The 25671-nt window shown below is 40.7% G+C and overlaps 1 protein-coding gene across 2 annotated transcripts in view; it reads left to right on the forward strand.

Moving 5' to 3' along the window:
- LINGO1 (leucine rich repeat and Ig domain containing 1) overlaps window positions 1-25671 on the forward strand; it is a 507290-nt gene that overhangs the window by 230225 nt on the left and 251394 nt on the right. The window contains exon 4 of one of the 2 annotated variants that reach the window (XM_020975161.2): window positions 13364-13427. The exons of the other annotated variant lie outside the window; for it this stretch is intronic. The gene's annotated coding sequence lies outside the window, so the exon portion shown is untranslated. The remainder of the gene's footprint in view (window positions 1-13363; window positions 13428-25671) is intronic. 2 annotated transcript variants of the gene reach the window in all.

A 25671-nucleotide genomic window follows, 5' to 3' on the forward strand; every position in this document is an offset into this window, starting at 1 on the left:
TAAGGACATCTTGTGGTTGTGGCACCAGAGGAGTGTGAACACACACACTGTGTGCATACTAAAGAACTTCAAGGGCTTTTGATTTCATTGGGGTGGGTGTTTCCTCTATGTCAGAGTAGGCAGGCATCATGAGTTGATATGGCTGAAAATTTCATTAGAAGGCAACCAATTGATGAACCTCTCCAAACTTGTCACCAGGCCTATACTCAAGAATCTTTCCAGTCTGGAAGGACCTTCTAGGGTTTGAGCTTTATTGCAATAGATCTTGAGTACCTACGGCCATCTCCATGTCATGATTGGTATGAATTTAGAGTAGGATTTATGTTCCTATCATAGACCTATAGAAGGACAGAGCTGGAAGGGATCTTATAGGTCAAGTCAAGACAAAAATCATTTATCATTCACCTGATTTGTTCCAGGCACTGTGTTAAGTACTGGAAATACAAAGAAAAGCAAAATACAGTCCCTGCCCTTAAGGAGATCAAGCTGCAATACTTAGAACACAGAATATCTGAGCTTCAAGGGACCCTAGAACATAGAATATAGAATGTTAGAGCTACAAGTGACTTCATCATAGGATTCTAGAGTGGAGAGGGACCCCAGGACATAGAACATATAATGTTAGAGCTGCTAGGGACCTACATAGAGCATGGAATGTTAGTGTTGACATGAGATTACAGAAAATAGAACATTGTATCTGGGAGACACCTTAGAACATAGAACATGAAATATCAGAACTTGGAAGGACTTTGGAACATAGAACACAGAATGTCAGAGCTAGCAAAGACCTTAGAATATGGAACATAAACTTTACACCTACAAGAAACTTTACAACATGGAACATGGAACACTAGGATTGATTTGAGGTCACAAAACATAGGCTATCAGACCTAGGAGATAACTTAGAACATAGAACACAGGATGTCAGATATGGCAAAGACCTTAGAACATGGAACATTAAGTGTTAGAACTTCAAGGGATCTTAGAACACAAAATGCAGTGTTAAAGTTGACAGGGACCTTAGAACATAGAACAGAATGTTAGAGTTGTAAAGAATTTCAGAGCTGAGAAGAACTTTAGGATGTAGCATAGAGAACATGGAATGTAAAAACTGGGAAGGACCTTAGAATGTAGGTTATCAGAGCTGGAAAGGATTTCAGGCAGGACTAGAACTCAGGAATATATACCCATTGTCTGTTTTTTGAAATAAAAGAATCATGGCCCAGGAAGAGTAAGTGACTTGTCTGTGTTCAAGTGTGGATGTGAAAGATTCAGTGCTGGTGGTGCCTGGGGAGGGGGCAAAATGGCGGGGATAAATGGGGTCGATGTATTGGGGGAGGGGGTTAACACTCTGTTCTATTGCTTTGTTTGTCTGGAGTTGAAACTACTGTTGTGTATCTGGGATAGGTCAGCTGCCTCTCTTTGGTTAATGGGAGTCTAGATGTTAAGTCAAGAGAATATGATTTTCCTGAGTAGCTACTGTGTCCTCAGCCCCGTGCAGAGACATTAAAAATTGAAGTCATAAAATAGTAATAACTCCAATTTCTATAGCTCCTTAATTTACAAAGCACTTTCCTCACAATGACCATTTGAAGTAGGTAATGCAAGTATTATTATTATTCCCATTTTTAAAGTGAGGGGCCCAAGATCAAGCAGATGACTTGCCTGTGCTCACACAACTAACTGGCAGGAAGCATTTGAACCAAAAACTACTGACTCGAAGAAGGTTTCAGTATGCCCACTGCCTAAAGTGGAGCTAAGATGGCTATGGCCTGAGCCCTATGAACTGTGTTGTTTGCTGCTCTCATCAGCTCCCATGGATTCATTTATCATCTCAGTGTAAATGATTTTCAGATCTGTTTGTCCAACCTAACCTCTCTCCTGACCTCTAGATTCACATCTTTAACCTCCTATTAGATATCTTGAACTGGAGGTCCCATAGACATCTACAAGTCAACATGCCCAAAACTGAACTCATCTTAACCCCCAAACCATCCCCTCTTCCTAACTTTCCTATTACTGTTGAGGGCTCCACCATCCTACCAGGCCCCCAGGCTCACAACCTACATGGCATTCTCAATTCTTTACTCTCACTTGCTATCCATACACCCTAGGTTTCCAAGTCTTGTTGAATTTACCTTCTAAAATCTCTCCTACGTACACCTCTTCACCCCTCTAACACTGCCAATATCCTTGTTTAGGCCCTCATCACCTAAGTCTAGACTGTTGAGATAGCCTCTTGGTGGGTGTCCCTACCTCAGATCTCCCCTCTCCAATCCACCCTCTACTCTGCTGCCAAGTGATCTTCTTAAAGGCTAGGTCTCATCATGTTACCACCCTCCCCCCTTGAATGAACTTCATTAGCTTCCAGGATCAAATATAAAATCATTGGCTGTTAAAGCCCTACTGCACTTCATGCATTCTGCAATCCAGTGATACTGGCCTCCTTGCTGTACTTCACACAAGACAATCCATCTTCCAACTCCACGAATATTCATTGGCTGTCTCTCATGCCAAGAATTCTCTGTCTCATCTTCTCCACTTCCTGAATTTCTTCAAGTCTCCATTTGGCTTCTTCAAGAAGCCTTTCTTGGTGCCCCAGAAATCTAATACCTTCCCTCTGAGATTACCTTGCTTTACCCTTTACATATCTTATATGCACATGGCTAATATGTTGTCTCCACCATTAGAATGTTAGCTCTTTGAGAGCCAGAACTGTATTTCCTTCCTTCCTTCCTTCCTTCCTTCCTTCCTTTCCTTCCTTCCTTCCTTCCTTCCTTCCTTCCTTCCTCTCTCTCTCTCTCTCTCTCTCTCTCTCTCTCTCTCTCTCTCTCTCTCTCTCTCTCTCTCTCTCTCTGTCTCTCTCTGTCTTGCTCTTTCTCTGTCTCTCTCTCTCTCTTTCTCCCCCTAATGCTAAGTACAGTGCTTGGCACATGGTAAGTGCTTAATAAATGCTAGTTTCCTTGACCTGGAGAGATGGGTAAAGAACACTGTAGCCTGGGAGAATAGAGTGAACAAAGGAATAGAGGTAAGAGACCATGAGAAGTTTTACCTGGCCTGATGACTCAGAAGATCTAGGTCCTAGTCCCAGCTTTAGAGATTATTGTTTTGTGACCTTGAGCCCTCTGTGAGGCACTCAATTTCCAAAAAGACCAATTAGGGAGATTAGTCATTATCAAAGGACATCTCTCTTTACGGAAATATCCAGCACAGGTTTCTTTGGATGGTACAGTTTGGTGCATTGAGTATATTGCCAGTACCTTATAGTTTTATAGGATTGAGTTAGAAGAAACCTTAGGAATCGTCTAATCCAACCTTATAAATTTATAGATGTGAAGGCTGAGGTATAGAGAGAAGTGATTGTCCAAGGTCCCTTTTCTAATAGATGACAGAAACACATTTTAAAGCTACATCCTCTGACTCCAAAGCCTCCTCACCTTTATAAAGAGCACTAGTTTCCCATTATTTTTCCCTTTCACAGTCATATTTAATTCTTTCTTTGCTTTCACACACCAAGTTTAACAAGTCATCATATGTCTATTTTTTGTAATGTCCCTCCCATTCCTTTCTTTCCATCAAGAAACATTTAAGTGTCTCCTGTTATTTTAATAATATTACCGATACATTATTCAGGTAGCTGGTGGCACAGTGAATAGAGCACTCAGTCTGGAGTCAGTAAGACCTGAATTCAAATCTCACCTCAGAAACTTACTAACTGTGTGATCTTGGGTAAGTTGCTTAACCTCTGTTTGCCCCCATTTCTTCAGCTGCAAAAATGGAGATAACAAGGAGATAACACCTACCTTGCATTGTTGTTGTGAGGATCAAATGATATGAGATTTGTAAAAAGCACTTAGCACTGCCTGGCACATAGGAGGTGCCATATAAATGCTTATTCCCTTCCTTTCCCCTTCACTGTGAGCCAAGCACCATGCTAAGCTCTGGAGACACAAAGAAAGACAAAGGACAGTCCTTTCTCTCAAAGTCCTTTCTCTCAAGCAGCTCACACTGTAATGTGGAAGTCAACATATAAACAACCATGTGTATACAAGATATAGAGAGTGGAAATGGAAGGCAATCCCAGAGGAAGGCACTCACATTAAGGGGGTAATGGGAAAGGCTTCTTGCAGAAGGTGGGATTTTAGCTGAGACAGGAAGGTGGGCAGCAGGCTCAGATGAGGCATTCTATTTCCACTGACATAGCTGCTCAAGCCTTCAAGCTCTCTCCCATTCTAACTAATCTCCTTGCCTCCATTTTCTCCCTCCTTCTATTGATCATATAGCCACTGCCAGACCTTCTGATGGCACAGCTTAACTTAAGACTCTCCTCTCAAGAACTTACAATGGTTCTGTGTGACCTGTGGTATAAGGTACCAGCTCCTTAGTTTGGTATTCAATGCTCTCCTCAGCCTAGCCTCACCCCAATCTTGCCAAACTTGGCATCCCTTCCTTCCTTTCGTAGATACTCCATTCCAGACAAATCTGAATGATAATTCTTTGAGTAAAGAGATTGTTTTGTTGTGTCTCCATATTCCTAGTACCAATGTACATATTAAATAGTTGTTGAACAGTTTCTAATCACTACATGACAAGCCCCTGCCCTAGAATCTTAAATGACTCCCTATTGTCTCTAGAACAAAATAGGAAATCCTCAGCCTAGCATTTAAATTCCTCTGCAGTTTGGCTCACATCTGTGTTTCCCATATTATTACATATAATTCTCTTTTGCAGATTCTCTATTGAATAACAACAAACATTTAATAAGCCAGTCAGACTGGCCTGATGGCCATGACATCTCTTGCCTCCTTGCCTTCACTCAAATGGTCTTTCATCCTAGAAGGCACTTCCTCCTCACCCCTGGCTCTTAGAATTCTTTGCTTCATTCACAACACATCTGAGGAGCCACTTTCTAGGCTCAAGCCTTTCCTGATGTCCCCACACAGAAATACTTGCTCAGCCTTGATATGTTATATGTACTTAATATATTTATTCATGTTTTTCATATTTTAACCTCTCCAATAGGACATATAAGCCCCTTGAGGTCAGCAACCATTTTTGGGTAGTCTTCCTGTCTGCTACCTACCAAAATGCCATGCATATGACAGGCACTTAATAAATGGTCATTGAACTGAATATACTTTATTTTCCTGCCTCCAAACTTTTGCCAAGGCCATGCTCCCCACTTATATATCTTTCTCCCTTCCTTTCCCTCTGCCAAAATTCTATCTATATTCAAGTCCCAGCTCAACCAGGAAGTTTTTTCTTGGCCATGCAGCCCAAAGACACCTGTCGTTTTGTGAGCTTGAACAGACCTTGCCATATGTATCCATCTTTGATGCTTAGCATACACTGCTGGGATGGTGAATATTCTATCTTGTCATATCTTCCACCCCCAAGAAACCCCACAACTTTGTATTTATTTTCATGTATTTTGTGTATGCTTATTCATGTATATGTTGTATTCCCCCAATAGGATGTAGGCTCCCTGAGGGCAAGAATTGTTTCACTTTTATCTTTATATTACCAGAACCTAACATAATGTATGACACATAGTGCACATTTAATACATGCTGATGGATGGATGAATGGATGGATGCACGGATGGATGGGTGGGTGGATGGATGGATGGATGTGGAGCTGCTAATAAACTCCTTGTGGACAGGGATCATATCTTATAACCCACAGAATAGCTGAACACAGTGTCTAGAAAAAATAACCACAATTTATTGATTATCTGCATGATCTGTGGTCATAGTACCAAGGGAAATATGAAACTAGCTGTGTGGTTTTGGCCAACTGATCTTACTCCTCTGACTCTCTGTCCCCTCTTCTGTAAAATGAGGTGGTTAGCCTAAGTAACCTCTACATTCCTTGATGATGGTTACCCATCTTTTCCCTTAGCTCACCAGCTTATGGTGTTCTGGTTTTTCTCTGTCTTGTCTGAGGAGTCTTGTATTTATTTCTGAATTGATGAGACTACTAGAGAAATTTTAATTTCTCATCTTCCTTTGGTCAGAAGGAGGTGAATAACATAGGCAGTGATAAGGTAGGAATATGATTTGAATACCGCAAGCCCCCCACATACTCAGTGTTCAATTCTTTCTTGATTGGTTGAGGATGAGCCTGCAATTGTAGTATGGACCAATGAGTGGGAACCAGAGCATCCCCCTTTGGGTGAATCCAATTTGCTATTGAATTGGGGATTAATAGTGATCCCCACCATTCTCTGGGGGCAGGGGATGGAGAGGATAAAGAAGCTGGACAATCCCAAAGAATCTTTAGTTTTTATAATGAAAAGGATCCTTAATGATCATATAGAGATGAAGTATTATGTAGTGGCTATCAGTGGCTTGGACTACAGCATTGGATCTGGAGTCAGGAAGAACTGAGTTCAAATTCTACCTCAGATACTTATCAGTTATGTGACCTTGGGCAATTCACTTAACCTTTGTTTGCTTCCATTCTTTGTTTTCTTCCATAAAATGGGGATAATAGGGTTGCTATGAGCATCAAATGAGTTCATATTTGTCAAATACTTTGTTATCCTTAAGGAATTGTCAAAATGTTAGCTCTTATTATTGGGTAGGTTATTGGGCAAGTCACTTAACCTCTCAGTGCCCCAAGGAACTCTTTGAGAATGTAGGTTGACTTCTCCCTCTACGCATGAAATAAAAAGCCTAGTATCCCAACATAGTACCTTCTTTATAGGTTGCTGTGAGACTCGAAGGGAATAATGAGTATAAAATGTTTGGTAAACTTTAAAGCACTATGTGAATGTCAGTTATTTATCATCATCATCATCATCATCATCCTTGACCACAACCTCCTTATTTTATGCATAGAGAAACAGAGGCAGCATCTTCCTCCTGGTCCCCCAGGCTTGCAACCTAGATATTATTCTCAATTCTTCACTCTCTGTCACCCCCCATATTCACTGTGTTGTCAAGGCCTGTCAATTTTACCTTTGTAAGATCTCTCAACTATGCCCCCTTCTCTCTTCTGATATTGCCACCACCCTGGTGGCAGCCCCTAATCGCCTCATACCTGGGCTATTGCCATAGCCTGCTAGTTGGTCTGCCTGTCATGTCTCTTTCCACTGCAGTCCATCCTCCACTCTGTCATCACACAGCTTTTTCCTAAAGTATGAGTCTGAGTAGGGAAGGTAGTACCTCTCCTACTCAATATACTCCAGGGGCTTCCTACTATCTCCAGGATCGAATATAAAATTCTCTTTTTGTAATTCAAAGCCCTTCATAACCTATGGCCTCCTCCTCCTTCCTTCTTCACTTTTCTTAGCCCTTATACCTGACTCCCATGTACTCTTCAATCCAGTGACTTAGCTTCCTTGCTTTCCCTTGAACGGGATATTCCATCTCCTGATTCCAAGCCTTTTCATTGGCTAGTCTCCATAAATGAAATGCTCTTGGGTGAAATGAAATCCTCTGGGTTTCTCTAGCTTCCTTCAATCTTTCCCAATGCCTCTTAATTCTTGTATTTTCCCTTCCCTGATTATTTCCAAGTTATTTCATGTATAGCCTATTTATACATCAGGGGTGGGGAACCTGCAGCCTCAAGGCCTGCTATGGCCTTCTAGGTCCTCGGGTGTGGCCTTTTGACTGAGTTAAAAGTTTTACAGAATAAATCCTTTTATTAAGGGGATTTGTTCTGTGAAGTTTGGATTCAGTCAAAGGGCTGCACTTGAGGACCTAGAGGGCCACATGTGGCCTTGAGTCCGCAGGTTCCCCACCCCTGTTTTACATAGTTGTTTATATTTATACATTAGATTGTGACCTCCTTGAGGGCAGGAACTATGTTTTGCCTTTCCTTGTTTTCCCAGTGTTTACCATAGTTCCTGGCACGTAGTAGGCCCTTCATAATATTTATTGATTGACTGACAGACTGAGATCCACAGTGAAGAAGTGAGTTACCAGTCTAGCGAAGATCAAGGACTCTGAGTTGTCTTTGGAGAGCTTTGAGAAAAGACTAGGCCGGGAAGTTCAGTTCCTGTCCGGTATAGGATGGGGCCGTTTTCTCTTAGATACACTTCAAATGACATTCTCCTGGATGTATCATTTCAGAATCTATGTGTTCTCTTCTATCTTGTGGATTAAACCCTAGAAAATGCACTCTTGTGGTCTGAAGTGTGTGGGAATGGAAGAAGGGGGAGGGTCAATGTTTAATTGCTGTGTCTAAATTTGGTTTAGTGGCAAGAGAATGATGAAAGGTAATTAGGGATCAAATGAAGATGACCAAGGCACCAAGCAGAATTGGGGACCAGGTTAGTCAGAAGACACATGACTTCAGCCTGAGTTTCCTCTGTGACAAGAAAAGCATGAGAAATTAGTAAAGGAAACAGTGTTGGGACCAATAACAAACATTTCCAAGGAGGACTTGGTGGCCCAGAATACTCCCCAGAATATGGGAAGCAGAGTAGTACCATGGACAGAGTACAGGCAGCTTGGAAAATCAGTGAATAGTGTGTTGGACTTGGAGTCAGGAAGACCTTTTGTGCCCTAACCTCCTCTAGCATCAATTCTCACACCTGTAAAATGAGGATAAAATTATACCTTACTCACAGGAATGATTGTTGTGAGGATCAAATGAGATAACATTTATAAAGCTATGTAAATGCTAGCTGTTGTTATCGTTTGAAGTGAGGGGACCTAGACTAGAATTACAGATCTGTCACTTGCCCCTTATGTGACGTTTACCTCTCTGTTTACCTCTTATTTATAAAATGACATGTTTGGCTTAGGTGATCTTAGGTGATCTCTGAGGACCCTTCCAGCTCTAAATCTATGCCTTTTGATCCTGGAGGCCTAAGGCCCAGGGCAGGATCCTTCCCAACACCTAGTGCGACTGACTATGGTGGTTAGAGTGTGGCAGCCAGAGAGAGAGGGACAGAGAGAGAGAGAGAGAGAGAGAGAGAGAGAGAGAGAGAGAGAGAGAGAGAGAAAAGCAGAAAGCACTAAGCACCCAGTTTCCAGGGTATTTAAACAGATGACTCTGCTAGGTTATAATTTTAGCATGTTACGGCTGATGTCTTCTCGCTGCTATAAAATAGCTAACTTTTACCGCCGGAAGCAGCTCGTAGCCAAAATGCTGGAAAATTTTAATATAGCAAAGTCATCTGTTTATCAGTTATTGTTTGGAGGAAAAGTATGTGTGTATTTATAGATGTGTGTCTCACACACACACACACACACACACACACACACACACCCCACACACATATCGAGGGAGAGCTTCTTGGCAGGTCTACAAGTCAGACCAGTCACTTTCAAGCTTCATTGGGGTGTTTGGGTGGGGATGGAGGTGGTGGTGATCAAGGTCATTGGGAATTCCCTCTGCCCTAGACATATTGAGATGTCTTGTCTGGAAGCACTGAGATATAGAACCATAGATCATTGGAGCAGAAAGGGGCCCTAGGAATCAGGTAGCTTTATCTATACATATTACAGATGGGGAGAATGAGGACCCACTCAGACAGATTAAGTGATTTATCTGAGACTACTTATCTAGGAAATGGCAAATCTGAGGCCTGAACACAAATCAGGAGCCTCCCTACTCAGAGCCTTTCCTACTATACTCCTAACACAGCAATCTACAAGGATCAATTGATAAACCAATAGGGTTTATAAAACACCTACTAAGTACCTATTACTAGATGAAGATACAAAGACAAAAACGAAACAAATCCTGCCCTTAGAGACTTCCCATTCTATTAAGGGAGATATGTACTCAACTCAGCCTCAAGAACCTAGAACCTTCCATCTAAAGCTGCCTTTCATCTATTCGGAATCTTTCATACACTTATTTATGTGCCTGTCATCTCCTTCATTAAAATGGAAGCTCTTCGAGTGCAGGCACTGGTTTTGCTTTTTAAAAAAATATCCTCATGGATTATCCCAATGCTTGGCATATAGTAAGTGCCACGAATGATGCAGGTTGATTGATGTGCATTTATAGAAAATACATACAAAATAAATACAAGTTAATATCGAGGGAGGGCAGAGTATTAGTAGCTGAGAGAGTTAGTAAATGCCCCATGAAGGATGTGTTGCTTGAGCTGCGCTTAGAAGAAAACTAGGGAATCTAAGAGGCAGAGAGAAGGAGAGAATAAAATCCTAGGCATAAAGAAGAGGTAGCCTGTGCAAAGGGAGGCGGAGTGTTGGGTATGAGAAGCAGCGAGAAGACCAGTCATTGAGTGGTGAAGGGGAGGAATGTGCAATAAATCTGGAATGGGAAAAAGGGGCCAGGTTGTGATGAGCCTTAAATGCCAAACAGAGGAGCTTATATTTTATCTCAGAGGCAATAGGAATCCTCTGGAGTTTACTGAGTAGGAGAGTAGCACGATCAGATCTGAACTTAAGGAAAATCATTCTATGAAGGATGGCTTGAAATGGGGAGAGATAGGACAGGGAGATGGATAAGGAGCCTATTGTGGTGGCGCAGGCAGGAGGTGATGTGTACCTGAACTAGGATGCTGGTTATGTGAATAGAAAAAAATTAAAAAATAGGTATTAGGAGGGCCAAATAGAGAATGAGAAAGGCATATCAAATTTTCCTTTGGGTCTTCAGAAATCTTCCAGGGAAGATGTTCTTCGTTGACTTATAGCTGGGAGGGACCTTAGCAGCCATCAAGTCCAGCCCTGTCATTTTAGCAATGAGGCATCTGAGGTCCAAATAAGTTAACCAATTTGCCCAGAGTCACACAGCTAGTAAGTGTCTGAGGCTAGGTTTACAGCCAGGTCCTCCTGGGCTCAAGTCTATCTATTATATCAAGAGTTCTTAACCTTTTGTATCTCATGGACCCCTTCAGCTGTCTGCTGAAGCTTATGAACCCCTTCTCAGATTCATGTTTTTAAATGCATAAAATAAAATAGATATGATTACAAAAGAAACTAATTATATTGACATCCATTTATCAAAATATTTTTCAAGACCAAGCTCCCAGGTTAAGAATCCAGTGCTCCACCATACTGACTCTTGTTGTCTTCTTCTATGGTGGGGAAAGCCAAGACCCAGGGAAATTAAGTGATCTGCTCAAATGGCACAGAGAGTTGGGGGCAGAGATAGGAGCAGAGTCACCTTGTGCCTCAATGCCAGCCAAAGGATTATGTCTCAGCTGGCCTCCCCCAAGCTTATCCCAAGTGCTTGACATTACAAAAAACTTGTAGTCCACTGACCTGCTCTGCTTCCAATTTCCCCCATGTTTATTGAGTGCTTTCTACTTTCTCATGAACTCTTGTCTTTACTTTACCTCATTTGATCCTCACAACAGGCCCTGTAAGGTAGAGAAGGCCAACAGCTGTTGTCCTCATTTGAGAAGTGAGGGAGTTGCAACCCAGCATGGGGAATGGCTTCGCCAAACTGGTTAAAGGATTCCAGGTTTGGTCTACCCACTCCTAGCCTAGTGACCCTAACATTACTTTCCAGACTGATGGCATGAATTCATGAAAGACCTTCATGGAGGAAGACTCTCTCCTTCCTCCTCACTTCTCCCTATAACTCTGGCCTTCTGGAAGTTCTTTCTTAGGTCTAACCTTAGTCTCACCTGCCTCAAATCCTCCTCAGTAAGAAGGCAATGAGGCAGATAGATGCCTCATGATCCAAGGAAGGTTTATATTGCTCAGGGTGCTTAGTCCTTCCCTGTACATACTCCTGTACCCAACACAATGACAGGAAAAAACAGAGTATGGTAGAAACAGCATTAATTTTATTTAGAGTTAAAAGATCTGGGTGCAAGTCCTGGGTCTGACACCACCTAGCCAAGTGACCTGGGACAAGTAACTTCCCTTTACTAGGCCTCAGTTTCCTCCTCTGTAAAATGAGGGTCTTGGACTAGAACAAGAATTCTTAACTTTCTTTGTGCCATGGACCTCTTGGGAAATCTGATGAAAACAATGCACCACTTCTCAGAATAATTTTTGTAAATGCATAAAATAAAAAAAACAAAGATCACAAAGGAAACAAGTCAATTGCCTAGGATGGATCATAACAGGTGATTAATAGTTGTTTGTTGAATTAGTGAATGAACAAACCCACCATGCCTACCCAGAGTCCCATTGTACAAGGAAGTGTGTAGCTGAGTGAAGGGACTGGTGACAGCTGAGTGCCTTGTGAAACCCAAATTCACGGGACACTGAGGCTGGACCTATGGCCTCAGTCATTGATTTGGCCAGGAGAACTGTCTCTGAGAATAAGTCAGAGTGTGGCACTCTGGTATTAGTGATCTTTCCATGTACCTCTTTGTAGCCATTGCAAGACCTTGCATAAACTAGGGACCTTAAAAGGACATCTCATCTCAGTATCACTGAATCTCATGTCCAGAAGGGGCCTCCAAGAATTGAAAAATAAGCTAACCCATTCCTGGCCAAGAATCTTTTCAACACTATGTCAGATAAGTGGTCATCCATCATCTGCTGGTGATGAGGAACTCACTTCTTGAGGCAGCTCATTTCACCTTGGGAGAGCTCTCATTGTTGGGAGTCAGTCAACTAGCATTTATTAAGCCCTATGCTAAGTGCTGGGGATACAAAAAAAAGGTGAAAGAGAGTCCTTGCCTTCAAGGAGCTCACAGTTTAATGGGAGTGAAAACATGGAAATGATTATGGGCAAATGAGATATAGACAGGATATATATACATATGCATATACATATACACATATACATACACATACACATACACATACACATACACATACATATATATATATATATATACATATTGTGTGTATGTTTGGTCATTTTTCAATCATGTTTGACTCTTCATGACCCCATTTTGGGTTTTCTTGGCAAAGATCCTGGAGTGGTTTGCCATTTCCTTCTCCAGATCATTGTACAGATGAGGAAACTGAGGCAAACAGGTTAAGTGGCTTACCCAGGGTCACACAGCTAGTGAGTGCCTGAGGATGGATTTGATCTCAGGAAGATGAGTCTTCCTGACTCCATGCCTGGCACTCTATCCACTGAGTCACCTAGCTGCCCTCATATGTATATGAATATGTATGTGCATGTGCATATGAATATGCATGTGTATATGTGTGTATACTTTACATATTAAAAAGTGCATATTGTGTATATATGTGTACACACATATACACATATGAATGTATGTATGTGTATATGTGTGTGTGTGTGTGTGTGTGTGTGTGTGTGTATATACTTTCTATTTCCACCCATTGCTCCTGGCTGTGCCCTCTTCCACATGATACCCCATTAGATTTTTCAGGAGAGGCACCATTCCCACCCCAGCCTTCTCTAGATGGAACATATATGCTTTCATCCTGCAACTGCTCCCTACATGGCATGCTTTCCAATCCTTTCCCCATCCTCATCAGCCTCTTCTGAATGTTCACAGGTTCACCTAAAATGTGGTGCCCCGAGCTGATGCCAGACAGGGTCTGATCAGTGCAGACGACACTGTGAGTATCTCTTCTCTGATTCTGGACTTTGCACTTCTATTAATGCAGCCTAAGATTGTGTTAGTATTTTTGCCTTCCACATCACACTGTTGACTCATTGAGCTTGCAGTCCACTAACTCCCCCAGGTCTTTTTCACAGGAACAGCTCTCTAAGCCACATCTCCCCATCCTGTGCTTGAAAACGTTATTTTTTAAACAAAAGTGTTGGGCCTCCACAGCTTTCATCTTACAACTTTCAGACCATCCTTCTAGCCTGTTGGCATCTCTTTGGATCCTAATTTTGTCAGCTAGTGTGTTCACTATCCCTCCCCATTTTGTGTCATCCACAAATTTGATGAGCCTACCATCTATGTCTTCATCCAAGTTATTGAGGAAAATGCCTCAGGGGGATTCTGAGTCCTGCTTCACAATCATTCTGGTCTGCTCTTACAAATTCTGAACTCATCCCCCATTGCAACTGTTCCAAGCATTTTTTTTCTCAATAACCCCACCTCCACTGGACTCCAAACCTCCACACTTAGAGCAGATGATTTAGTCACCTATTAACACTGAGAAAATTGAGGATATCCAGCATGCTCTTTAAATCCCACCTCCCCCTGGTCATGCCTCTGCTCTCATACCACCGACTCTCTCCTCAAGTCTTTACAAGCTGTTGGCTTCCACCCTGACTCCTTCTCTGAAATGGCTTTCCCAGAGGTTGCCAGCTACCTCCTAATCACCAAATCCAGTGGCCTTTTTTTGATCTCCATCCTCCTGACCTCTCAGTGGCATTAGACATTGTCAACAACCTTCCCTGCTGGATACCCTTACCTTATTCAGCTTTAGAGGCACCTCACAGTTCTAGTTTTTGTCTCACCTTTGCTTTTGGAGCTCTGTTAATAGCTCCCCATCCTCTTCCAGACTCTCTATGCTGACTGTTCTCTTTCTCTCTGCTCCTGGCCCTCTATTCTTCTTTCTTTACACTCTCTCTGTCCATTGTTTTCACTCCCATAGCCTCAACTACAGTCTCTATGCATATGACTCTTACATCTTAATCAATCAATATTTATTAATTATCTACTATTATTTAAAATCCAAAAAGATGAGGCTGTTAAAGTGCTACACTCAATATGCCAGCAAATCTGGAAAACTTAACAGTGGCCGCTGGGTTGGAAAAGATCAGTTTACAACCCAATCCTAAAGAAGGGCAATGACAAGGAATGTTTGAATTATTGAACAATTGCATTTGTCTCACATGCCAGCAAGGTTATGCTTAAGATTCTGTAAGCTAGACTTCAGCCATCTGTGAATAGAGAATTACCAGAAGTTCAAGCTGGTTTTCGAAGAGTCAGAGGAACCAAAGACCAAATTGCCAACATTCACTGGATTATGGAGGAAGCAAGGGAGTTCCAGAAAAAACTTCTGCTTCTGCTTCCATTAATTACATTAAAACCTTTGACTGTGTGGATCACAACAAAATGTGGCAAGTCCTCAAAGAGATGTCCCAGATCATCTTATTTGTGCCCTGAGAGACCTGTATGTAGGTCAAGAAGCAACAGTTAAAATTGAATATGGAACAACCGATTAGCTGAATATTAGGAAAGGAGTACAACAAAGCCATACATTGTTGCCTTATTTATTTAACTTACATGTAGAGTACATCATGTGAAATGCCAGGCTGGATGAATCAAAAGCCAGAATTAAGGTTGCACAAAGCAATATCAGCAGTCTCAGCCATGCAAATGGTAACACTCTGATGGTAGAAAGTGAAGGAGAATTAAAAGTCCCTTGATAAGGGTGAAAGACCCTTTGTTGGCTTGAAGCTTAACATTAAAAAAATTAGGTCCTGATAACTGATCCCATCACTTCCTGGCAAATAGAGGAAGAAGAAATGGAAGCAATGTCAGATTCTATATTCTTGGGCTCAAAGATCATTGCAGATGGTGACTGCAGCCATAAGATTAAAAGACACTTGCTCATTGAAAGTAAAGCTATGGCACATCTGGATTCTATACTAAAAAGCAGAGACATCACCTTGCTGACAAAGGTCCATATAGTCAAAGCTGTGGGATTTCCAGTAGTAATCTAAGGAGAGCTGAGCATCACAGAACTGATGCTTTTGAATTGTGGTGAGTCTCTTGGGACAGCAAGGCAATAAAATCAGTCAATACTTCAAGAAATTAATCCAGACTATTCACTGGAAGGATGAATCCTGAAGCTGAAGTGTAAATACGTTGGTCACATATCGAGAAGACAAGACCCATTGGAAAATACCCTGATGTTGGGAAAGATTAAAACACAAAAAGAGAAGGAGGTGGCAGAGAATGAGATGGATAGAAAATATCATGGAAACAACAAACATGAACTTGGACAGACTTCAGGAGATAGTGGAGGATAGAAGGGTCTGGCTTGCTGTGGTCCATGGGGTCACAAAGAGTCAACCCCGACTGAAAAACAACAACAATGACCCACTATAAGTTTGGGGGATGCAAAAAAGGCAAAAGACAATCTCTTCCTTCAGGGAGCTTACAATCGAATAGTGGGGACACCAAGAAAACAAATGGGTGCATAGGAGCTATATACAGGATAAATAGGAAATAATTAAGAGATTGGAAGGCACTAGAATTAAGAGGGGTCAAGAAAGATGTCCTGTAGAAGATGCCATTTTAGCGGGAACTTGAAGAAAGCCAGGGAAGCCAGGAGACAGAGATAAGGAGGGAGAACATTTTGGGCATGGGGGACATCTCTAGCATTAGTCCTAAAATTTCTTCTGAGCATCAGACTTGTTTTCCTGACAACCTTCAGAATGTCTCTACTCAAATCATTCACTGATACTTTGAACTCGACACATCTCAGAACAAGCCCTTTGTCTTCCATTCTAAACTGTTCTTCCTTCTTGCTTCCCTGCTTTTCTTTGCAGTACCACCATTCAAACCATCTCCTATGCTGAATCCTTGACCTTCTCTTTTGCTCTTTCCTATTCCCCACAGTCTATTTCTGTAACATCTCTCCCACCCAGGCCCTCCTTTCTATTCTACAACCACCATGTTAGTCTGGTCCTCACTATCAGTGGCCTGTACCATTGCAACAGTCTCCATAAAATCCCTCCTCCCTGAAGACTCCCTGGTACCTCACCATTCCAATTCCTTCTACCTCACACCAGGACCAATACAACTTCCCTCAAGTCAGTTTGGTAATGTCACTCCTCTCCTTAGAAATCTTTGGTGGTCAATCAAGTCAGGGTTAAATTCTCTTCTGTTTCCAGTTCTAAATCCAAGGCCTTCCCAAAGCTGGTGCCATAGAGAACTTCCAGAGGCAGTCTTAATTATTCAGTGTAAAGTGGCTTTCAAGTAAAAGGGGAAGAGGAAAAAACAAGCATTTATGAAGTGCCTACTATGTGCTAGATGCTGCACTAAATGGTTTGCAAATATCATCTCACATCTGGCTATATTGCCTTAATTTTACAGTAGAGGAAAGTAAGCAGGCAGAAACTAAGAGACTTGCCCAGGGTCACACAGCTAGTAAATGTCTGAGGCTGGATTTGAACTCAGGTCCTCAACTCTAGGCCAAGGGCTCTATCCACTATGCCTTCTAGATGCTTAAAATATTCTTTAATTTGATCTTCACAACAACTCTAGGAAGAAGGTGCTATTATTATCCCTCATCTTACAGATGAGGAAACTGAGGCAAACAGGTAAAGTGACTTGCCCAGGGTCATACAGGTAGTAAATATCTGATGTCTGATTTGAACTCAAATATTCTTGGTTACAGGCCCAGATCTCTTAAACACTCTACCACCTAGCTGCCTACTCAAATTCCAAGGACCTGGATTCAAATGCCACCCCTGACAAATGCTATCACCCGTATTTCATTGTCACATTACTTCCCTGGACCTCAGCTTTCTTGTCTATTAAAATGAGGGGGTTGAACTAGGGGCTTTCTATGTTCCCTTCCCACCCATAGGGGCCATCTCCACTTGTCCTGATACGTATCTGGCCACTGGAACCAGGTGGCTCCAGAGGAGAAAGTGAGGCTGGTGACTCTGAGCAGCCCCCCCCTCATTTAAATCTAATTCATGTGTAAGTCATGGCATCACCTTCTTGATGTCATGGTCCACTTTAAGAAAGAAGGACAAACAACAACCACCACCACCCCATGTCAATGATCCTATGATGCTATTTTAGGGGTGGAGTAAATAAGTGCATCCATCAGGCCATCCCCCTCCTCTTAAAGTAAGTGACAAGAGGCTCAATCAATCAGTCAATCAATTCCCCTGCATCATAGGCTTTAGACTGCATGTAAAAAAGTCCTTGGAACTGGAACTAGAATGACATTGCACAAGGATCTGGTTTGGACAGGCTGAGAAAGCTTAGCCATTCCCTGAGCTCATCCCTACATAACTGAGTAGAGGAGGGAGCCAGTGTTCTCCACACTTGGCCACCATGCCTCTGCTGCCTCTCAGCCTTGAGTTTCCCTTAGTGTTTGGAGTCTTCTCACCCTGGAACATTTCTCTGCCATACCAACCCCTTTATCCCATTGGTTCTCCTGAGGAACTCCATTTTGGGGAGAGGCCCAGGCAGGCCAGTCTTCATTCCCCTCCTGGATTTATTTCTCACTATCCAGATCTCACCACCATTTCCCATCAGGGTATCTTTCCTCTAACCCTCCTCAACTTCTCAGCCCCCTTTTGTGTGATGTCTGCCTCCATTCAAATTGAAGTTCCTTTAGGGCAGAGACTATCTGCATTACTTTGGTTTATATTCTCATTCCCAGAACTTCACATAGTGCCTGGCACATAGTAAGTACTTAATAACTGCCCATTGCCTCTCTGCCTTCCAGTAAAAATCCCTGAGGGATTTGTCTCCTCCTCAGGGAGGAGAGTAAGTAGAAGCCTTGGCTTCAACCTTGGCCTGGGTCTCATTTTTTCCTGTCCCTGGCTGGAGGAGGATACTTTGAGCTTCAAAGGGTCTGGAAGATATTGGACATCTTCCCATTGGTGTCCTGGCAGCATCCTTGAATTAGCTGATGGCAATGTCTGCATTGGAAGCCAAGGACAGCCTGGATGTAGATTCACAACTCCACAATGAGTCCAGCAAAGAAACTATATTATATCTAAAGGGAACTTTATGAACATCTCATAAATGGAGAAAAGAACTTTCATTAATGAGAAGCTACATATTTGCCACATGATGTTTTTTAAAGTTGGAGCCCACTTTCCCTGGGAGTCTGTATATAATTGTGGGAGAGTATGAAATAGACTTTTGAGGGGATATTTATACCAACTATCCACCTTTCTAAAAGCTACTTAAGGCAGGTTGAGTAAAACAACTCATTTTATAATCAATTTATAATAAATAATTCATATTATAATTATAATAAATAATAAATTATATTTATGTAGATAAAATTATATATGTACATATTTTAAACTTATAATAAATAAATAATAAACACATTGTTGTGGGCTCAAGACTGTTGTCTTGAGCATTAGAGAATCACCTTCTCACCCATCCTTCCCACCAGGGGTACTCCTAGAACCATGGGGCCAGATAGCCTTGTTCCAAGACTCAAGACTCATCTGTATGAGTAGGAGTTGGAATAAGGACTATCAGTGCTTATATGGAGTAATGATGATATCCTTAGACCTTAGTTTTCTCAACTATAAAATGAGGACATTAGACTAAATATCAATATTTCTATTCTAGGTTCATAGCATTGATCTCTAGGCTCCATAGGTATTCAATGTTCTAGTCCAACTAGACTGCTACTTCCTGTCTTCTAGATGTGTCCCTTTCCCACCTCCATGGCTGTCTCATACTGTTCCTTCTTCCCAGACTACCTTCCCATCACCTCCCCTTTTCCCAGTTGAAATTTGCACATCCTTTAATGTCTAGCTCAAATGTTACCTCCTCCAGTCAGCCTTGCCCAATTTTTGTTGGGTGGTAATGATGGTCCTATTCAGATTTCCCATAGCATGTTGTTTTGCCCTTTTCTAAGATGCTTGTCATTTATAATTGCTATCTATGTTTGTAGCTCATCCCTGTTCGATCTCCATGAGGGCCAGGGCTGTGTCTTACCTAAAATGTGTGTCTCCCCTCCCCCATTCCCACACAAACCTAGTAGCATGGTTATTTAATAACGGAAGATCCTTGGGTCACTTGAATAGTAACCTCCCTCTAGGATGACCTCCATTCTGTGATCATCATTCTTTGGGTCTAGGTATATAACTGGTCCTGGAATCAGCCTAACTTTCCTAACTTCTAATTCATTGCTATCTTGACCACGAGGACATTATGGGAGACTTTGTCAAATGTGTAACCTTTATTTATGCCATTCCCCCAATCTAATTATGGACTGAACCCATCAAAAGAGAAAAGAAGGTTAATATGACACAACCTAACTTTTTAAATTTTTTTAAAAAGTTGCATTGAAACCTTTTGCTTTTTAATAACCACTGTTATTTCCCAATTGAACCTTCCCATGTAACAAGTTAAACAATTAAGCAAAACCAACTGACAAAGTTCTCATGCAAGATTGGGAGTATATACAATCTTCTGTGCCCCCCACCTCTCTACCCATGGGAAAGGACTGGGTTGCAGAACCTGTTCTGTGGTCATTGTAATTAGTTTGAGTTCGGCTGCTCTGGAATCCATCATGCATTCCAAAAGCAAGTGTGGGCTACATGCCCAACATTGTCCTAGGTGCTGAGGATGCAAAGACAGAAGTCAAATAGTCCCTGCTCCAGACATTGCAGTGGGAGCATCAACATATATGGGCATGTGCAAAGGCACACAAAACAAATGCAAAGTAATCTTGGAATGGTAGGGTAGGAAGAAGCACCAGCAGCTGGGAAGACCAGGAAAAGCTTCATGCAGAAGATGGTCATTGGGATGGATCTGGAGGGAAATCAAGAGTTGTGTTTGGCTACACTGTGGTAGTTATTGTATGCATTATTATATTATTTTTATTCTGCTTTCTTTGCTTTGTATCAGTTTGTAGAAGTCTTCCTATGTTTCCCAATTCCTCACACTTATTTCTTATAGTATAATAATATCCCATTACAGCAATTTGTTCAGGCATTCCCCAATTGATAGACACCTCTTTTGTTTATGATTTTTGGGAAACACTTCAGCATCACACCATGTATGGCTGTGATTATTTCTGAATCAATGGAATCTTTCCTGATTTCTTTAACTTCCTTGGATGCCTAAGGAAGTTGGATGACTGGGTTAAAAGGTATGAGCAGTTTGGAGACTTGCCCTAAGAAATGTTTTAATTTTTACTTGTCTCATTATTAGGGATTTTGAGCACTTTCTCATAGTCATTGGTCATTCATATTTCTTCTTTTGAAAATGGCTTATACATATACTTAAATTTGTATTTATTGGGAAAATGGGTACTCGTGTTGTAAATTTTTGTTATTTTTCCATATATCTGAGCATCAGTCTTTCGTCAGAGATATGTGATGTAAAGATGTTTTTCCCCACTGGATTTTTTCTTATCTCAATTGCATCAATTTTCATCATGAAAAAGCTTTTGAACCCTGAATTGGATGAGAAGAAGAAAGTAGGCTGGATTGCCTTTGGGAAATTATAGGATTCTGTTAATGAACCTAAGTTCCTTCCTGAAACAAAGACTCATCCTTTTAGGACCAATGTTCTTCTGGTGATGTATCATTTTGAGGCATGGAATATTATAGGCTCTGGAGAACTGAAATTGAAGATTACCTGCCAGGTTTTAGTGAACAGTCTGAAAGCACAACATAGTGAGGAATTCTGCAAGGAAAACCATTTAAAGATATGATTCAAGAAATGCATAAATGGGAAAAAGATGAATCAGTCGTACAAGAAGAGTGAGGGGCAAATGACATATACCCTACATGCTCCACTGGCATCTGTACTATGTCAAAAAAAATGTGAGGAAAGCCCCAAGCCCATCGAATGGTCTCCCAGTGCCAAATTATGAGACATCATGGACATGATAAATCCTATTGAATGGATAAGAGTAGATAGGTTGTCATCTCCATCTTAATGGGAATTGCTCATACCTATGAGATCACAGATCTATTTTAGTATTAGAGTACAATCACAATTATATTATTTTGTGTTTTGTGATTCATCTATTCCTTGTTTGTGAAAGGTACCTCCTTCCATTCTCCTCTGGTTTTTCTGCAATGTTACCTTTTATGTTTAAGCTGCACATGTATTTGTAGGTTATTGTAGAAGTAGAAGATGTTGATCTGGCTTTATTTTTTGCCTAATCGCTTTCCAGTTTTCCCAGGAGTTCTTGTTCACTAGGGCTCTGTACCCTAGTAGAATTAAGATCTTGGGTTTATCAGACCAAGGACTGCTGGGTTTGATTTCTTCTGAATCTTGCTTATTTGGTCAGTTTCACAATTTATATTTTTGGCCAGTAAAAATATGCTTCCGAATATTACTGCCTCATAATATAGCTTGAGATGTTGTAGTATTCGCCCCCCCCATTCTTTATTTCTTTTTTGTTATTTCCCTTGTGACTTTAGATCTTTTGTTCTCTCACATTAATTCTGCTATCATTATGTCTAGTTCTGTAAAGCAACACCTTCATAAAAGCTTTATTATTATCATAACAAATCCTTAACATAATTTAGGCAGCAGCATCATTTTTATTATATTGGTGCACCCCAACCATGAACAGTGTCTTTCACTCCAGTTATCTGTCCATATTTATTTCTATAAAGAGAAATTGATAGCTGTATTTATGTGTTCTGAGCATGCCTTGATAGGTTAATGTGCCGATATTTTATTTTCTGAATACTGTGAATAGAAACCCTTTATTATTCCTTCCTACTTTTTGTTAGCACTGTAGAAAAAGGCTGATTTTTTTGTGTGTGAATTTGTTTTGGTTCCTGCTACTTTATTATGGCTATTAATCATCACAATTAGTTTCTTTGCTGATTCTTTGGAGTTCTTCAAATAAACTACATACAAATAGGGGCAATTTTGTCTTCTCTTTGTCAGTGTTTATATGGTTCACTTCTCTTTCATCTTATTATTCTAGCAAGTATTTCTGATAGTGGGTGATACATCCTTGATAAAACCATGGAACATTTTAGTGACTATTGCTGCCATTTCAAAGTGTTCATAAACCATCCCTTTAATAATAAGATACAAACTGGGTCTATAATTTTATTGGTCTAAGGAACTTCTAGGTGAGGAAACTACCAATTGGGACTGGCATTTTCTCTGAAACTTAAAGTCTTAGATAATTACTTAGAGCACTAATTGACTTTGTAGACAACCAATATATTGGTTCCCCAGAGTTGGGACTTGAATAAAGATCTTCCTGAATTTGAGGCTAGATCTATATCCATTGAGCAATGCTGCCTGTAATAACATGTTCTTGAATTTTCCTAGGAATCCAAGTAGAGTTCCCTGGCCTATAGTTAGAAAAATCTACTTTCTATCTCATTTTCATTTAGGGGTTTTCTTTTATTTATTGGTTTTCTTTTTTAAATTAAATTTTATTTAAATAAATGAAAATCTACTTTTTCTTCCTCCCTCCTGCCTCCCCATTGAGAAGGAAAGAGAAACCAAGCCCCTGTCAAAAACACATGTAGTAAAGCAAAAAACCAACCAAACAAACAAACTCCTGCATTGGTCATATCCCCCCAAATTTTTAATCGACACTGAGTCCTCTACCTCATTTTTGGAAATCAAGTCATCATCTCTCTATTTCCAATCCAGTAGTATTACATCTAGACTCTCCAAACTGCCTTACGCCTAAGAAAGCAGGACCTCAGAACCATGCAATATGATAACAATCAGTCAAAGCTATCTCAGAAGGGCTTCTTGAGGGTAGGGACTGTTTATGCCTTTCTTTGTATCCCCAGTCCTTAGCACAGTGCCTGACACATAGTGAGTGATTAATAAGTGCTTGTCAAATTGATTTGACCTAATCATAGACACAGGCCCACTGGTACACCCCTGCCATCTGAATACTTGAAATAGACTTTCCCAAAATCTATGATGCATACCAGACTTTGTCCTCCTTATCTATCATTATGGAGCAGTCGTTTACTTCAACAATTCCCATCATTTTACTTCAGAAACCAGAATCAGATCCAGAATAGATGTTTCCCTCCCCTCCCCTTATCACTCCCACCACATTTTAAAGAATGAAACTGTCACTAAGGTAAGTCAGGAGTTTCTCAACTGTTCTACCATTAGTACAAAGAAAATTCCACAAAAAAAATCCACATAATTGATAGCCCCCCATTACTACTATTTGCTTTCCTACCAAGTTTGTGATCTATTACTGGAAACCATCATTCATTTCCTTTTCTGAATAGGTCATCTACAGTATACTCCACCTGTAGTATCCCTTCTTTTTTATTCTTCTTTACCTGAGCATTCTTTACCATACTTTCTCCCTCCATTTCTAGATTTCCTTTCAGGAGTATATCTTTTTCTTATACAATACAATTACATTTTACTGTTTACCTAATCTGTTCCTTTTGAATAAGACATGCCTTTCCATCACCATGATTCTAATCATGTCACATTCTACTGTATCTTTGTGATAACTCTGAAGTCTAATTTTCTTCCTTGCATTAGGATCTGTAGTTAACTTTGTTTATTACTCTCAATCTGTGTATTTGTGTATAGACAATTGAATCCAGGAAAATTATCACCATCTCTCTTCTTGTCTTATTGGACATTTCCAATGTGTTGTACCTGCTACTCTATATGGTATCTGACAATGGCTATATTCATATATATTTATATTTATTCTTTCTTAGAGATGATGGAGCTAATACAACTCCATCATATATATGTGTATACATAATATCCATTATATATACATGTATATATTTATACATGCACACATATGTCTGTGTTCACTAATTTACTTGAACTTCTTTTCCTTTCCTCTTTCTCTTGAAATATCTCTCTTTCTTCTCTGACTTTATATTTCTGTCAATTTGGAATCCAAGTCATTTGAAGATCACTTGCAGGAACTGAGAATGTTTAGCTTGGGAAATGATGATGATGATGATGATGGTGGTGGTGGTGATGGTGGTTTGGTAACGGTGTTGGCGGTGGTGGTGGTCGTGGTGTTGGTGATGGTGGTGAAGATAATAATAGTACCTAACACTTATACATAGCTTTACTATTCACAAATTTCCTTACATGTATTCTCATTCAATTTTCACAATTACTCCTTAGGTAGGTGCTATTATTATCTCCATCTTACAGATAAAGAAACAGGCTGAAGGAGATTAAATGACTTGCCTGAGGTCTTATAGCTAGCAAGCTGGGGCAGGATTTAGCCTTGTCTGCTAAACAGTGGTTGTCATTTGCAAGAGGAGGATGCTTCCACACCAATAGAATCCTTGCTCATCGAGACATGATTTACCATTTAATTTTTTAGGAAAATATCAATGGCATCAATTTTTCTGAGGAAACTGCTATCCTTATAAGGTGGGGCATCATGGCCCTGGAGAACACACTTTGGGAAAGTCAGTCTGATAGCCTTGGCCAAGCTTTGAACTTAAGTGGGAAAGTGGTGTTGGATAGTGAAACGCAATTAGTCCAGAAATACCAGCCTTAGACTTACCTCTTTGAGAGTCCACATGGCAGAGCGGATGTGGTTCAAATCCTACATTAAATACTTCCTAGCTGTTTGACCCTGCACAAATCATTTGGCCTTGGACTTGGTGGCCTTTAAGGTCACTTCCAGCTCTAAATCTAAGTGCCTAGAATCCTGCCTCCTGCCCTTTCAAGACTGTTCCTTATATCTGTAATACATTTCTCCCCAACTGTCACTTCATAGTAGAATCTCTAGATTTCTTCAAAGCACAACCAGCTGTGACTTGCCTCCAGAAGGCCTTTCCTGATCCCAGAATTATTAGTGTTTTCTCCCTTTTGACAGTACTTATCATATACTTTATACTTATACCTATTGTTTCTTCCAGTATAGTATATACTCATTGAGGGCAGCAGCTCTTTCTCCTTTGTCTTTGTACCCTAGCACAATGCTTTGTATGTAGTAGGCATTTAACAAATGCTTGTTAAATAGAGAGGAGTAGAACAGAACAGTTTAGAACATAAGAGAACAGAATAGGATAGGATAGGATAGAATAAGATGGAATAGGTTAGAAGGGAATAGTATATAAGATAGGATAAAATAAGATAGGATAGGATAGGGTAGAATAGGATAGGATTGGAAAAGATCAGATATGATAGAGTAGGATGAAATAGGATAGAATGGAATAGTATAACAT

This window comes from Phascolarctos cinereus, unplaced genomic scaffold (assembly GCF_003287225.1).
Source record: "Phascolarctos cinereus isolate Bilbo 61053 unplaced genomic scaffold, phaCin_HiC Scaffold_3;HRSCAF=262, whole genome shotgun sequence".
Classification (NCBI taxonomy): Eukaryota; Metazoa; Chordata; class Mammalia; order Diprotodontia; family Phascolarctidae; genus Phascolarctos; species Phascolarctos cinereus.